This window comes from Misgurnus anguillicaudatus, chromosome 16, assembly GCF_027580225.2.
Source record: "Misgurnus anguillicaudatus chromosome 16, ASM2758022v2, whole genome shotgun sequence".
NCBI classification, from domain to species: domain Eukaryota; kingdom Metazoa; phylum Chordata; class Actinopteri; order Cypriniformes; family Cobitidae; genus Misgurnus; species Misgurnus anguillicaudatus.
The window spans coordinates 30,640,843-30,652,866 of NC_073352.2; the positions used below are offsets into that span (position 1 = coordinate 30,640,843).

General features: G+C 39.4%; 1 long non-coding RNA gene across 1 annotated transcript in view; it reads right to left on the reverse strand.

The window, feature by feature from the left end:
• Positions 1-2,112: 2,112 nt before the first annotated feature.
• The window catches only part of LOC129422933 (uncharacterized), an 85,477-nt gene continuing 75,565 nt past the window's right edge, over positions 2,113-12,024 (reverse strand). The window contains exon 5 of the long non-coding RNA XR_012358026.1: positions 2,113-2,204. This is a non-coding gene — a long non-coding RNA (uncharacterized lncRNA). The remainder of the gene's footprint in view (positions 2,205-12,024) is intronic.

Sequence of the window (12,024 nt, forward strand, 5' to 3'; positions counted from 1 at the left end):
AAAAAGAAAACAAGCCGAAATTAAAAGAAGTAACGAGGCGATTTTTAAAATGTAAGGAGTAGAAAGTACAGATAATTGCGTGAAAATGTAAGGAGTAGAAGTAAAAAGTCGTCTGAAAAATAATTACTCAAGTAAAGTATAGATACCCAAAATATCTACTTAAGTATTGTAACGAAGTATTTGTACTTCGTTACTTGACACCTCTGCTGTTCACGTCATCAGCGGGTTTACGTGCGGTGGTACCCATATAAACACCAGCAGTGTAGATTTAACACTGGTGATTTTGCTGCGTAATTGTTTAAAATAGTTAATTGCCATCTTTATTTCAAACGACCCGACTGACTGCGACCCGAATATCATTAAAAATATGAAACCGCAGGCCGCTCATTTTGGATCAACCCGCGCATCACTGTTGCTGTTATGTTATGTACACTGTTATGTAGTTTGTGTTCCTTTTCCAATTAGTGTAACAATATTTATGTTTTCAAACAAGCAAACAACTACGTCTACACAACCAAAAAAACTCAAAAGTTGTTTGTTGGTTATTTTGGTAATGTTATTCACTTTGTACTGCAAAGTTGTCTCTCACTGGTAAATGAGATAAATGGTTCATGTTTTATTTGGAATAGGCATGACTTTGGATGGCTCCAAAGTAGTAGGTTAGGGTGTTTTCACACATGCACTGTTTAGGTCGGCCCAAATGACATGTCGCTCCGAGTACGGTGCGTTTGGGTCAGTGTGAACACAACAGCCGCACTCGGGTGTGCACTAAACGGCCGCTCCGAGACCGCTCTAAACAGGTGGTCTCGGAGCGGCTGTTGCCGAACTCTGGGGCGACCCACCTGTGGTGTGAACACTGCTGGACCTCGGGCCGAACCAAATACAGGAAGTTCTCCACATGTTTGAGCAACTGGGCTTCCGTTGTGACGTGAGCCGGGTGTTATATTGTGGGTTAACAACAAACAAGCCAATCCTGGTCCGTTGCATAGAGATTCGCTGTCGCCTTTACGTTTGAGCTGATGATTTTATAAATGCATAGCTGTCCTCCACACACAAATAGTGACATTACGGGCTTTTTAGCAAACGGCTCCGTGAGAAAGGCTTTAATAGAACAGCTACGCAATTTCTCGTTAAAGCAAAGAAACTTCGCAAAGACGTGCATCGTTTATCTCCACATATTGATAGCTGCGCTCTCCTTGTCAGGCTGGTTGTCGTGGAAACGTGGGGGTGGTCATGAGACGGTAAGAGCTGTCAGAGACCAATGACAGCACTGACCGTTGTCACATAGTGTACGGTGCGGCATTTCGAGTACAGCAAAAAAATATATATGTGAACACGGACCGCACTAACTGAAAAATGATACAATGTATTTTGGTGCGGTCCGAGGCCGCACCACGGTGCGCACCAACATATGTGAAAACAGCCTTAAAGTTAGCATTTTTCAAAATCAGATACCCTGCCTTTAAAAGAGACATATCATGAAAATCTGACTTTTCCATGTTTAAGTGCTATAACTGGGTCCCCAGTGCTTTTATCCACCTAGAAAACCTGAAAAAGATCAACCCTGTAACTTAGTTTTGGTAAACCATTATCTGCAAGCATGTGAAAAATAGCTAATTGAAATTTGGCTCCCCTTGTGATGTCAGAAGGATATTGTATTATATACAATACGTACAATATATACATATGTGTGCTGGGGAAACCAAAGATTTATTTTGCATCTTAAAAAAGTCTTACCTGCAGCTAAATGGTACATACATATTAGGACCTTATAAAAGGGTACTGCATGGCCCAGTGATAGCTTGGGGCAATTTTTTCTGACAGTGTACATGTAAGGAGACTCTTATCTGTAGTTTCCTGAATATTCCAATATTTTAAAAATAAATAGCAAGGGTTGTTTGTGACTATATCTTGAGAATTTATCATGCATTGCTGCAGTCTGTCTGTCGAACTGCACACATTCAAACAAACAATCTGACATGTTGACACTACACGACAGGCAGGTGGATGCATTAGCCGATCCCTCTCGTAGGTTAGAACGCATTGCCCTATTTCGCTCAATCAGACTTTGGGGACAGATACAGGCAGATAAGCAGAGTTCAGATCACTCACGGTTTGTGGAGCGGCCCGCAGCACATTCGGCCGAACACTGAACCCTTCAACAAAGAGAAGATGCGTCTTCTTGATCCCTGCCATGCAGTTTCCTGTAACAAAGGGCTTCCATCAGATCTTCAAAACATATTTGTGTCATCTGTTTGTTTATTCTTAAGAATGAAATATTGCAATGTTTGCCCCGCTAACCGACGGGTTTGTTCTTGGCGTACACGGCCAAGGCTATAGGAAATCATCTGGCGTGTTGGAAAGCACATGATATATCTGAGTCTTATTCCAGACGGATAAGATCTTGCGTCCGCTATGGCTGCGACCGGCTCGTGTGAGTGATGTGCAGCCTCTAAGTCACCCTTGTTTCCTCTCAGCCACGGCCTGCAGAACCTCACTAATAAATGACACTGGAGGACAATGTCCTATTTCCACTGCGGAGTCATCTGTCATAGCACACTGTGAACAGTCCAAAGTTGCCCTCTCAACCTGCTAACTGCCTTTAGACGACAAACATTCACGCACGAGAGAGTAATCCTGTCTGTATTATAGCATTCACAATGTTATATACTGTACATTATACTGTACACTTTTAAAAATAATGGAGCTAAAACACTTTACACTGTAGTCAACATCAGGAAACAAAGAGCTGCTTTTTATATTTGGTCAAGCTCCATATTCAGACATTAATATACACTCACCTAAAGGATTATTAGGAACACCTGTTCAATTTCTCATTAATGCAATTATCTAAATCAGCAGAAGACCCCACCGGGTACCAGTCATCTCCACTACAAATAGGAAAAAGAGGCTACAATTTGCACGAGCTCACCAAAATTGGACAGTCAAAGACTGGAAAAATGTTGCCTGGTCTGAAAAGTCTCAATTTCTGTTGAGACATTCAGATGGTAGAGTCAAATTTTGGTGTAAACAGAATGAGAACATGGATCCATCATGCCTTGTTACCACTGTGGAGGCTGGTGGTGGTGTAATGGTGTGGGGGATGTTTTCTTGGCACACTTTATGCCCCTTAGTGCCAAATGGGCATCATTTAAATGCCACGGCTTACCTGAGCATTGTTTCTGACCATGTCCATCCCTTTATGACCACCATGTACCCATCCTCTGATGGCTACTTCCAGCAGGATAATGCACCATGTCACAAAGCTCGAATCATTTCAAATTGGTTTCTTGAACATGACAATGAGTTCACTGTACTAAAATGGCCCCCACAGTCACCAGATCTCAACCCAATAGAGCATCTTTGGGATGTGGTGGAACGGGAGCTTCGTGCCCTGGATGTGCATCCCACAAATCTCCATCAACGACAAGATGCTATCCTTTCAATATGGGCCAACATTTCTAAAGAATTCTTTCAGCACCTTGTTGAATCAATGCCACGTAAAATTAAGGCAGTACTGAAGGCGAAAGGGGGTCACACACAGTATTAGTATGGTGTTCCTAATAATCCTTTAGGGGAGTGTATATCACATTCCACATGGGTCATATATATATTTTAGATTTGTCCACCTCTGAATACTACACATAAAAGTAAAAAACTGCTTTACAAAACATACACAACATTGAGAAATCACAGTCAGGTTAATGCACTTACAGTACAATGGAATAAAAATCCAATACAGACTTGCATCTCATTGGCTGAGGACTTTGCAGTGTAGGCTATTATTGCAGAGTAATTATGGGTATTATGGAAAAATTTACTTCTTTTGTAAAATGAACTAAAATATTGTTTGTTGAAATTACTTAAACAAATTACTTGGAACCTGTTGACATAATATTTTTAATTAAACCCAACATTTCATTTTTTGGAGTGTGTAATGCTACTCTAATGGTACTCAAGATTAACATAAGATAAGCAGAAACAGCATGTATTGTGTGAACTTGAACACCATTCCACTTTCTATGTCTATATTCATGGTAAAACTGCTTAATCTACACATAAGATGGTCACAATTATACACAAGTTGGGGAAGGACAATTTGACATCTCCAAAACCAAAAAGTCCCCATGAAATCAAAACTGACAATTATTTTTTTTATTATTTTTATAAAAAATTAATCAGAGTCATTATTTTTGTATTGTTTTTGTTCATGTGCCTCATAAAATTTTATCCAAATCTGAAAATACTTCGGCACTCTTGTGGCGATTATTTTCTGATGATGTAATCTAGACTGCTTGGGGGGAGCATCTATTAACCCCACCCCCTCCAACTGTCAGTCTGCTGCGAGTTCCCAAAAATTGAATGCCTACTTTTCTATATCAAGTCAATTCACAGAAGAAAACACAAGCCCCTCCCGTTAGTTCCCTTGTGTGATATCTGTTTCACTCGAAAAAACACGGAAGTAAAGTCAACCGCAACTTTTGGTTCACGGGGACTTTAATATCGTACCCAAGACATCCGAAGGCATCATGTGTACCACAATATCACATAGTATATTACACAGGCACTACATCCAACTTGGTGCATTAACTGCCTGATTAGGCATTAGATTATATTAACCAAAGTGCCAAGAAAGACATCTTGAGTTTTAATATCAATTTGTAGGTTAATCAGGTCAGTATGTGCCAAAGCCACAGTGTCGGCTTTAATAACGGAAAATCAAGAACCTGTTCAATGCAAAACTTTCCTGATCTTTTCCGCATACATCTGCAAACTTCTCATTATGGCCTTTTTGACAGTTGTTTTAATAATCTGTCAGTCTAAGAAAATGTTTAATGAGCCGGATTTAAATTACAGTAATTTGATTTTTATTGAGGCTGCATTAGAAGATTAAATGGATGTAATAATTCATATTTTCCCATTCCTCTAGGCTAAAGGCTTGGTAAGAAAGATTGAACTTCTATGCATCAGCAGGACTACTTAGCAACGGCAAACCTTATTAATAATAAAATGCACAATCACTCTGTTTTATGAAGGAAACAGGACAAGAGATGCCCAGGGGAAGATCACGGGAACAACGGCAGCTGAATGATGCCCAAATTAAATAATGACAGCCAGAGAGACTGAAAACTTCACCTTGCCGCAAATTATCTGCACAATATCAACATGGATACGTGTGAAAGCGACCGTTCTACGGATTCTGGCGGTCTCTTCCGTTCACGCGATTAAAACCTGACACCAAACAAAAACATTGCTCATTTTCATCCTCAAAAATAGAACCAGCAGTGCGATTCTTCTCACCTGGGTTGCTTGCACCCCTTTTCTCTCTCTCACACACACACACACATACTTTCTCTGCATCTCTACCTGTTTTCTGTGGTGAAAAATGTTATTTACATGGCGAGGGAAGCATTGTGAATGCTTAGAGTGAGGCACCTGGTCGTTCGCGGGCAGAGATAGAGTGCCTACAGATAGAAATCTAACAGCACTATCTATCTGGGTTATTAAACCTGCCCCTCAGGACATACTGAACAGAGCGCTGGCTATTATGTAGGCCAGAGAGAGACAATCGAGAAAAGCCACGTCACAGAAAATGTGTGCCAATGCAGGACAACACGTATGTAGGGTGTAAAGTATTGCTTTGATTGTGTTTCATTATTACACACTAAAAATGCTGCGTTTTTTTTTTCAAAAAAGGGACATACCGAGTCAGCGTGGTGATAATTTAATCTATGCTTGGTTGATTCAACCCAAAATGATCTCTGGGTCTGGCGCTAGCACTTTTAGCATAGCTTAGCACAGGGGTCTTTAACTTTTCTTCTGGGGCCAGATTTAAAAATTGTAAATATGACGCAGGCCAAACTTTTACCCCTATTTTTACTTTTGATATATTTTTTTACTTTTACCATATATATGTGTGTGTTGTTGTCGTTTTTGTTACTTTTGTTGTAGTATATTTGAAAAAAACATATTAAAAACATGCATTTTCAAAACAAATGCACACTTCTTGTATCCAGTGTGTTGCCTTTTAATTACTGAAAACTCATATTTTCTTTATTAATATTTAAAACAATTGCAGTTTAACACGTAAGAGCCAAATGTTAATAGTAAAAGTGTAAAAGATCAACACTCCTAAACATATTTTGTTTATAACTGTTTAACTTTCATTCATTGTTACATGTCAACTACTCACAACATATAGCAAGTCTTCTCCTAATGACTAAAATTGCACTACATTTTCTTTTTTAATATTTTATAGATATATAGGCTAAACAGCCTTTCCATTGTACATTACATACAGATATAACTGTCGGGAGTTCGCCCCCTAGTGGCAGTCGAAATGAAAATGTAGTTTAATCGTAAATCTGTCATGGGAGAGAACCTTTAATCTACGAGTATAGTTAATAATTTACTTACCAGCAATTAAAGTATTCAAGTGTTACTGATAAAGTAAAACAAAAAATAGTTAATAATTTTAACTTTGCACAGTTTTGATTGGAACACGCTGAAATACATCACTTCCGGTCGCCGCGTCACATGCGGTGTAGTCGCATAAGTTTATTTTCTTTAATGCATCCAAATCTCGAATTGGATCAGATAATTATGCACCCGCAGATGATTGGCACCCCACACAGCCCCTTTCTGTGTTGTCTTGTACAGTGGAAAGGTAAAAGTAATCACGCTGAATATAAATCAGACTATAGTCGTTTCTCAATAAGGCTGCAGCCTCCGGAGGTCGCATTTCCAGGCTGCATACGTCATTAAGACTTATTTCAGAATTTTAACAATTATAAAGTTTACTATTATTCTTAGTTAATCGTAAATTGTTGTAATATGCTTATGATTTGTGAATGTAATGCTCAGTTAACTTAAACTCTATGACGTATGCAGTTTGCATATGCGACCTCCGGAGGCTGCAGCCTTCCGAGTGAGAAACGGCCAAAGGTGACCGGCGGGCCGGATAAAGATGATTGGCGGGCCGCACGTTGACTAGCCCTGGCTTAGCACAATCCATTAAACCTGATTAGACCATTAGCATCGAGCTAAATAGATAACCAAAGAGTTTCAATATTTTTCCTATTTAAATCTTAAATATTAACCCAAGATTTTAGAGTGAATACTTGAGTATCTTTGGGTGGATACCAAATTAGGCGGCTTAAAAATGACCTCTTTCTCAAAAAAAAAAAATGTCTGAATGAGCTATGCAATCACCTTCTTAGCAATTTACATTCCCATTTAACTATGTTATTTATACATACTGTTAAAATGTGTCGCTTGAACACACTTTTTTCAATTAAAGTGTTGGGGAAATAAATGCAAATGACTATTCATTAAAACAGCCAATGAAAATCCATTGCAATCAACACTATTACTCTATATTGGTAACAGAGTTTGACAGTAACAGAATTGACACTGACTAATTCAAACAACATTTTTTTTTAGCTATATACGGTTTCATCAGACGCATTCACGTTGACGCGATTACGTGCCTGAACCGAAGTGAACTTCCGGTTTGTATTTATTTAGCGTCTGGCTAAATAATCTGATCTCTGAAACAAATACCTTAAAATGTTTTGATTTGCTAAAGACGAAGGATACGAGCATTGATAACAACTGTTTGGAGAGGTTTGGCAGCAAGACAAGAATTCAAGGACCTGTAGTTAACATTGCATACATTCATTTTACACAGTAACATTAGCTCAGTGTAATAGTTGATAGATGTGAGACATGAATGAAGGTAATTTATTTGTCATTTATTTCCCTTGTTATCAGAAATTAACTGTAAAAAGACTCTGTTGTTATTGTCTCTATGTTTGTTTATGTTGTTGCTGCTGAAACCGTCTATTAGAGACTTTTTACAGAAAATATTATATTGTTATATCTTGTGATCCATGGCAATGGGTCTTAAATTATTAAAATAATTAAAAATATAACCTTTTGAAAAAACTTTGGAGACCAAATGTACCTGCAAATATAATGTCCCACAAGCAACTAGTCTAAAAATAACCTTGCACAAATGTCAAATAACTTTTATCTTGAAAAATGTCTAGTGTTTTTTGAATAATAGTTCATGTTTGACATCTGGTCTTTCGTGAATACATTAAAGAGGCTGGATGTAAGATTGATTTCTAGTGGTTGAACTTGGTACCACAGTCTAAATTCAAAATATTAAAATGGGTTTTCCCCTGCCCCTATCTCGGGTTACCAAACTTATACAGGAGCACAACTGATGATGGAAAGCATAAGTTTACCTTCTCATTTTTACGTTTGCAATGTTTTTGTCTGCAAATTACAAACTCACTCATGTGAATTTTTATAACTCAGTCTGCAGCTCATTTCAGAGGTTGTGTCCACTGGAGGTCACATTTATGGGCCATTGTGGTCTCATTCAAGCCATGAAACTGTCGAAACACAATATTGGGTACATTTGCAGTGGGCAGAATCACATAGACCAAGGCATTTAAAAAAAAGAATAACTGCCCAACATGCGTGCATCTCCTATAGCAGTGGTCTTTATTATTTTTTCACAATTGGTCAAAGTCAATAGAAAAGCCACTTTTAGGAGTGGAGAGCCCCAAAGTTAAATCCAGTCATAAATAGCATGTCTGCTTATCAATCTGTCATCCATAAACATACAATATGCAATGCAATAAATACAAAAGGGCAAATCATTCTTTATCATTTACCATTTAACTTTGTAACTGAGACAATAAAATTTTTCTTAATGACAAAAAACTGGATTTCCTCAATGCTAAGCATTCTTATAAATTGCGTACCACTAGGGGGCCAACATTCTCTTCATTTTATGCGGCGCTGCACAGAACGATTGGTGAGTGACATTACTGTGCCGCGAGAGCATTTCGAAAGCATAAGAAGCTTACAGTACTTTGATGTCAAATGAAAATCGCTCTGTGCAAGCGCTGCATGCAGTTGAACATGCTTATCGACGTGCGTCTTGATATACTGTAATGGGAAGGTTTTCTAACAAAGTTAGTGTTCAGAGCAAAAAAGACAAAAAAAGCGCATGCCTGCATGATCATATCACTGTATTATTTACTGCCATGCGAGCCACAAATTAAACCTTGCCAAGTCGCTTTGGGTGAAAAGCTCAGCTCGTCAAAGTCACTCTCACTCGGCCGTCCAATCACAGTAGAGGAGGGGTGGGACAAATATTACAACAACCAGTCAGCGCATCATTCAACGACTGATAGACAAGCCGAAGTATCATAGCAACCAAAGCACTCAGCTACAAAAAAGCTGGCAGTCGGCATCCACCTGTATTTTAAGCCGCACTTAAAAGCTTTGGTGTGCACACCCCTAAAGAAATGATGAGAACGATTGATCACATATTGCGTCTTTTGCGCACTCAAGTTTGTTATTTCAAATGTAGGCACACGGTATGCGCGCTCATAACAGAAGCGATGCGCAAGCGGTTGCGGCCATAGACTGTAAAAAAAGATGGACGACACCCGTTCGCTCTCTTTCATTGGTGAAAAGTGAAGCCGCCGGTGTCCTGATATGGCACTGACATCTTGAGTTTTGAGGTTGCGCAATATCGATTTCGGGACCAGTCCTGCGCAGTAGTGAGCAGTAAGGAAAGCCGCGAAAGCAAGGCCCCACCCTTGCCCTCGCAGAATGCGCATATCACAGCTGTCAATCATGACGTGACACCACCGTTTTTATAGCATTAAATAACTAACTAAAAACAAACTTATTTTAAAAACAAACACTTGTATTTACATCAGCGTGATAATAACTACAGTAAATGACAGCTTCGGAAAAAAGGTAGCCTATTTGAAGTGTATTTAATTTGTTTAGTTGGTCTCAAGTCCCATTGAATAACATGGGGATGCAGGGTTTATGACCTATACCGGGACCAGTCACTGGGGGGCGATCGAGACGTTTTGCCTTCACTTTTCAGGGCTTGTGCGGCACGCTTGGTTGCAACGCGCACGCGGTGCGACGCGCTCATTTTTTGCAGCCGCGTCCGCACCGCATCGAGTTAAAAACGTCTCAACTTTTTACAATGACGCAAACGCACCGCAGGTCATGTGACAAGGACCAACTGACGGTCGCGTTTTTAGATGTGAAATGTGAACCGCCCCTTAAGTTTGTTATGTTTTGTGTTATGCTATTTAACACATTATGTGTTGATTTTGTAAACACAGAGATATTTCTAGTTAGATAGACACAAAATGTGTTGTTTTAACACAGCCGTTTTAAGAGTGTACAATAGCTTAGAAACAATACTTAAAATTCAAGTTCAGTTTTCTGCAAGTTTTTACATAACTGATGTCATATTTGAAACTTAAATCCTACAATTAAAGGTGCCATAGAATATTCTTTTATTTGTCTAGGCATAGATGAATAATACGAGTTATGACCATGTCGTAAGCCTCAAACGTGGTTGTTTCCTTATTCATATGTAAACCTTGTGCATGCAAAAGACCACTGTAAAACAGACTGTGACGTTACATTCAAGATGTACGCTCCAACATGTTTACTAATGTGAGCTACTGGCATGAGCCTCAGAGCAGAGCCAAACAGAGCAGAGCTCAACATTATTATTCATGACCCTTCCAAATACGGCAAAAATATTCATTCAAAAGACAAATCCTAGGGTTGTAAATGGACATGTAAAATCGTTCTGCACTTAATAAAGTTACATATCGTCTATGTAAATTTTAAAGAACAATTTAACAGATTATTACAATGCATTCTTTGGCACCTTTAAACAGCTGAACCAGCAGCCACTCAAAGTCACAGGATAAATAATGCACCGAAACCCTGATAAAAAGATGTCACAAGAAACAATTACGCAATGCCACGATAAAATACGCACTAGTGCATTTTACCATAAATAATTGTTTTGTTCTACAAGGCAAACGATTTCAACCGATTGAAGCAGGAATGCGTGATATTGAAAATTTTGCTGTAAATATTAGCACATGAGAAGAGTGTTTGCCCGACTCCAGAGACGATACAGAGGTAGGAGTAATTGATCAGACTGAAACCCTTGTATTGCCTGTTTTGAATGTTCAAAGAAACACTTCTCTACTTGATTAATTCAATCCGATGGAAGACTGTGTTTCGAAGGGGCGTACACAAGCATATATTTTGTCCCCAGGCGTTTGAGCGAGGTGCACAGTTGGTGCACTATTAATTGTATTCTCGATCCCATTTGTTTACATTAGTTATTAAATTGGCATGATAAAAATCTCATTATATGTAACATCTCGCTGACTGTTCGCACTTAAGTCCCTCCCTTAATTTCCTGTTGATAGAAGTGCCCCGCAAAGCTTCTTTACCACGGTACAAAGACTTGTCTGAAATGCAATTACTGATGTGTTAATGAAATAAAGCAGCGATCACGAGGTAGCGTGTGCGTTTGCCACAGCCTACTTTCATTAACGCACACCTGCACACGAGCAAAGCAAATCTCTGACAGCCATTAGAGCCAGAGCATTTAATTATGCCTTTAAAACGAGGTCACCGTCGGAAGGACAAACATATTCGAATAAACACTCAATGCCAGATTCAACCTCACTTTCATCTCCAAAAGTGCTTACAGGGCGCACGTCAAATTACTCATCGCTGACTTCTGATTCATTCCTGATGGTCTGTCATTTTTTGTGTAAGCCCTTGAGGCCCTGAAGAAAAACCTATGTGGACAGGTGGCTCTCGAGGGTCCTGTGTTTGAGATAGGGGGGTCAGGTTAGTTTGACCTCGGATCTGTGCTGATTCTGACACGGTACGATCCGTGCACGGGGCCAGGGGATGAAGAGCACTGACCCGGAACCGCCAAGGGATCCCGTTCACCTTTGGGATTCCACAATGAGCCACTGATAAAATGTTAGAGCTGAAATATTTACACATGCCACGCGTGTGTATCATCCAGGATGTCTTCTACTGTTTACATACGCCATGCGATCTCATCTCCAGAGTCTTTTAGCACACAAGACGTGGCGTTAAAAGGTCACGCAAAGCAGAACGGACTCTGATAGCATGCAAAATTACAATGAT